General features: G+C 47.9%; 1 long non-coding RNA gene across 2 annotated transcripts; it reads left to right on the top strand.

The window, feature by feature from the left end:
* Positions 1-1454: 1454 nt before the first annotated feature.
* Positions 1455-5020, top strand: LOC139827348 (uncharacterized). 2 transcript variants are annotated; one of them, XR_011737868.1, is made up of 3 exons: positions 1455-1665; positions 4208-4313; positions 4779-5020. It is a non-coding gene; the product is annotated as an uncharacterized lncRNA (long non-coding RNA). The 2 variants fall into 2 exon arrangements; XR_011737869.1 differs by having other exon boundaries at positions 4205-4313.
* The last annotated feature ends 281 nt before the right edge of the window (positions 5021-5301 follow it).

Here is a 5301-nt window from a genome sequence, read left to right as displayed (position 1 = left end):
CATATGTAGCCGTACAAATAATGTGAACAGAGATGCACAATTTACTTGAAACTCATGAATACGAGCTCCCATCATGAAAAAAAATGCTCGGAGGTAAGTGACTGTCAGTTGTTACCTGCCCTGTGGGGAAATTGTTCAGTACCTGGTGCTACCAGAGTAAATACCGAGCTGTTAGTGAGACCCAGCTGTTATTCCACCAGAATGAGAGGTAGAGGGACAGTCACAGCAGCCCTCACTAACACTCTCTGGGCAGCCAAAGCTGTGCTTTAGCAGTGCAGGGTTAATTTTAGGTTTTTCCTGTCTCAAGTTTCAACTCTTCACAAATGAAAAGCTTTAAGTCTTTGTTCCCATCTTAGATTTGCTGCTTCCAACAAAGCACCTCTCTAAATCTGGTGCCACTGCTCAGCCCCAAACACATGCCATTCACAGATCCAGTCTGATAGCTCTTATAAATAAAAGTTTTCTGACCTGGGTGAGAGGGACTATAAAGCAATTTTCTAGCAGTCCCAAAGTGCTTTGCAGGGTGTACTGTTGTGTTTTGTTTTGTTTTGTTTTTCTCAGAATGGGGACATGGATGGAGTTGTGACTTCTTGAATGTCTGGCTGAGACTGGACACAAACTCTCTCTGCCATTTCCCGTGTGGATGTTTTACACAGGGACCACATCCCACCTTAGGTGAAATGAGCCCGGCAAGGGGGGATGGAGAGTTTATCCCCCTTACCAAAAACCACTGCCTTGCCCTGCCAAGCCCTGTTGGTTTACAGAACTAGGAGGACATCAACTTCTGGCTGGTCCTCCTGGGGACATCCTGCCCTGGGGCTGGCACCTGCTTTTGCAGAATCCAGAACCAGGAAAGAAGGTGTGGCTCCTGTTCCCTCTTTCTTCCCTCTGTTTCGAGCCTACACTTTGTAGCCATGGTCAGTCTATAGAGTTTTGCTTTAGTCTCAATCTGAATGTGGCCTTCCTACTCGGTGGGGAAGGACACCCGAGATGGCAGCTGCCACCCCTCCTGGCCAGAGGCAGCTGGGGCAGCCCGTGCTGTCACACCAGTGTGCTGGCTTGGAGGACACAGCTAAAGAGCAAGGGCAGGAGAGGAGCCAGACTTTGGCAGGCATCTGGCTCTTCACCATCACATCACCGTGGTATGCAGTGGAGTAGCTGCCTCGCCTGTTTTTTTGTAAAGTACAAAACGTAGTTGCTTATTTATCTGATGAGCTAAGGGAAGTGCTAGGCGAGCAATCTTTTCCCCTGCAGGCTGCATGTGTGGGTTTTTGTGTTTAAAAGGGAAAGAAGAAAGATTTGAAGATGTTTGATCTGCAATCTAGCTCTGAGCTGGTTGAATATTTACTTTGTTGTATGTGCTGTTAGTTATTAAAAGCCTTATCATGGAGGGAAATCAGACAGGAGACTCATGATTCAAACTGAGTAGACACCTCGATGCGGCCAACATCACAGGGAAACCGTGCTGCACACAGAGAAAACTGCTCATTGCCATAACCTCACTCATGCTGTGCTTTCTGTGGTGCAAAGGGCATCTGCTGGTTATTGCGCGGAGTCACCATATCCACCGGGGCCCTTCTCCATTGAACCCTTCAGCCCCGCTGGTACCCGTGTAGCTGACATGTGGTGCCAGAGCTGCTGTTTGCAAGGCGAAGCTGTTGCCAGGTAGGATGAGATAGATGTTGCATGTGTTTCTGAAATGCTGTAACTGTCCATTGCAAAATTTTTACAGAAGTGCTGTAAACAGGCAGTTGTGTGAGCCAGGAGAGATGCATTTCTGGGGGCATGCTCTGCTGTGGGACTCCATGGTGCCTGCTGTCAGCTGGCTTCATTTATCAGCTTGTCCTGCCATGAGGGTGACAGGAAGATCTTTATTTGCGATCTCTGTCTTTGCAAGACTTCTGTAGGCTTCAAGGCTTTTACTTTTTTCTTTTCTTTATCAAATTATGTTAAAATATCGTGAGCAGATTCAAAAGCTGTTTAGGCATGTGTGTGTGCAGTGTAAGAGAACAGGGCTGCTTTACACAGAAGACCTGGCTAAAACCATACCTCTAGGTTTTGAAACACAAACAGGATGAGAAACCCAAGACTGTGAAGAGCCCTTGGAGAAGGCAAGAGTTTGGCTGGAGGCTGTGCATATGGACCCCCCTGGCAGCACTGTGCATTCATTTTAGGGTAGCAATATGGTGCTGTTTCCCTTGTGCAAAGCAAGGCTGGTGCCTGCCTGCCAGTGGGCAGGAAGATGCTGCAACATTACCTGGCATGAGGGCAGTGCGCTGCTTCAGTGATGCTTCCCACAAAGCAGTGGGGACCGAGTGACGCAGCTGATCGTTAATTTCCTTCCCAACCAGATTCTGCCTCTCTCACATTTTGCTGTCATTTCTCTTGTGTTGGTAACACTGCAGAGTTCCTTCAGCAGGGAAGTCAGGACGGTTAATTTGCTCTGGCAGCCGGCAGTGGAGGAACCCTCTTGCTGACTATTAGCATCGCAAACGGCTGCACAGGGCCATGAAAGTGGTGCTGTTGCCTCTTGATATATTAATATTTGGTGTTTTTCTAAAGCTCTATCTCCCTGGAGTGATATGAAGTACATCAAAATGTCAGATTTCACTATGCAGTAAGTGGTTTGGGAGGAAAACTGAAACAGAACCCTAAAGGCTCCCAATCTGAAGGAGAAATAAAGACTCCAAATGTATTATATGTAAATTCTGGCTTTTTAAGCACTGAGTTGTGATCTTTGAATTCTTGAGAGGTGGCAACTCTGTGCAAGGTGCAACCCTGCTCCTGTCTTCTCTTTCATTTGGCAGCTTTAGTATCTTTCCTGGTTAAGCCACGGTGTAGCTAATGGTTTTGAAACCCTTTCCAAAGCCTGATTCTGCAGTCTGGGGTGCATCTCTGCTCTCCTTGTCTATAGTTCTCCTCCCTAGGTCACCCCCTTGCCCTTGGCCTCTGTGGCAAATAGCGTAATGGCCTAAAAGTACAAACCTTTTATGCAAGGCGGTCCCCTCTTCTTGCTTGACAATTTAGCAGCATCTTTCATTGCTGAAACTCTGGCAGGGGAGCGCTAGGGCTGGCCTGGGCAAACCCAGCCTCTCCCTTTCAGGTGGCCACTGGTGATGTGACCACTGCTGGTGGCACCACATGGGCTCAGGCCAAGGTCAAGAAAGCTTCTTCAATTGCTGCCCACTTGGATGCAGATGGGTAAGAGCCATGAGCCTGAAATACAGCTGCTGAGCCTGCAAGGTGAGAGTTGCAGAGGGGGCACGTGAGGCCATCATCTGCACTGCTGAGTACCTGTAGCCACATTCAGGGGTGATGGTTTTCCCTGCAATGCTGCGAAAAGGGAGGGGAGGACAGCCAGTAAAGGGGCTGCAAAGGGAAAAAAGGAGAGAGAAGGGTCTGGAAGTGACATAAGAAAGAGGAAGGTAAGATATTAATAGATTAGATGAAAAAAAAAAAAAAAAGGTAAAATGGGTAAAAGCAACAACAAAAAAAAACCCCAAACATTCCCCCTTCCGAAAAAAAAAAAACCCAAACCAACCCAAAACAACAAAAAAACTCAGGGTTTGAGATGTGGTCAAGCTGGTCTAGGATGACTCTTGTCCTGCTGGACATTCCTCTTGGTGGGCTGGTCTCTAGCCCAGGCAGGAGAAACAAATTCATACTTTTCTAGAAAATGATAATGTAAAAATTAGTAAAATTTCCTAATACAATACACTATCTGAGAGGGATGCTGGAGTGGCTCCACTAAGGAACACTTTTGCTTGTTCTAATGCAGCAGAGGGTCTGGTGCTTCTCTGGGGATGGTGCTGATGTGCTCCCTGCCCTGTCCCTACCTGCCAGCACTGTTGGTCTCTGCTCCATCTGCAGCATGGGTGCAGCGTGGGGTCCCTCACCATCAGGACTGAGGGCTGGATCCCACGAGCCCCCATCCCTGTTTGGTGTTTGGGGGCTGGCTGTGGGCCTGCTGCTCTGGGTGCACGAGGGTCTGCCCAAGCGTGAGTGTGTCTCCTTTTTCTGTGCTGTCCCTGTCCTTCAGCTTCCCATCACGTACCGTGAGTGGAGCCTAGCACCAGCACAGCTCATATCAAAAGCCAAAACCCCTGCTTGAAGCAACCCTTTTCCCTCTGGACAGCTTAAAAACCATTTAAACATGCTGATTGAAACAGAATTTTTTTTGGATCTCAATTTTCTGTTTTGAAAGCAGCAAGAACGTGGAGTTTTCAGCTCTTCTTGTAGCCATGTGGACAGCTGGCTGCTTAGACATGGCTTCCTGCAACCTACATCACCCCAATGGGAACCCTGTTGCTAAGGTGAGACAAGTGTTTTTAAGCCTTCATCATGCATGATTTTGGGGTGCATACCAGTGCCTGGCCACCCTTGAGCCAGGAGCTGCTGCTCACAACCAGTCCTTTGCTGGCTGGGGCGATGGGGAGAAGGGGGTGGCGGGTGATGTGGCTGTGAGCATGGAGTTACTCATGGGCACAGCCCCAGGGGTAGGAGGATGGAGGGTGGGGATGGAGGGTGCTGGCAAATGCTGCCTGCCCCTTGGAGAGGTGCGGGATTGCTTTGTGTTGTTACCTGTAGAGTTAAAGTAAGGATTAGTCATTTGGCCAGGCAAGCTCTCTGCTGCAACAACTTGGCTTACAGAAGAGGTTCCAGGAGTGAGGTCTCTCCAGAGTTTACAGCAGAAAATGAGGATAATGCGGTAGTAAACACATAAGGCTTTTGGTTTCTGTAGCATTTCAGACTATAAAATTTCCCTTCTCATTCCTCAGCACAGGGCCAGCCCTAGCTCTATGCTGTGCTGCTGAAAATTGGAATTTAGATGGGACCTGCACCTGGGAAAGAGGGGAGATGCCCAGGTATCATGAATGTGAAATTAACTGCATCTTGGAGAAAGAATCTAAGTCTGCATTAGTATGTGATAAACCATCACCACCCACTTTAAAACATACCAGTCATGTTTGTGGTTTGCTTTTGACTTTTTTTTTTTTTTTAATAAATAAAGACATGGTTACTGAAGGTGTGGTGAAGCATGCAGGGAATCAAAATGCAGTTTCTAACATTCACACCTGACTTAGTTGGGTGACTGATCACCCATCAGTGGCAAGCTGGTGCCTGGCTAAGCACCAAATAAACTCACAGCACCCCTCCGAGTGTCCACAGGCTGTTTTGCACTGCTGCTTGCCCAGGTTTTAAGTAGGGAGATATCAAGCAAAATAACTGCTTGAGGCCATGGAGTGACTTTTATGAGACAAAGCTACACGTGTGTTGTAATCCCCCAGCAATCCTCTGCCT

Source organism: Patagioenas fasciata, chromosome 2 (genome assembly GCF_037038585.1).
Source record: "Patagioenas fasciata isolate bPatFas1 chromosome 2, bPatFas1.hap1, whole genome shotgun sequence".
NCBI lineage: Eukaryota > Metazoa > Chordata > Aves > Columbiformes > Columbidae > Patagioenas > Patagioenas fasciata.
This window is presented reverse-complemented; position numbering and strand designations above follow the sequence as displayed.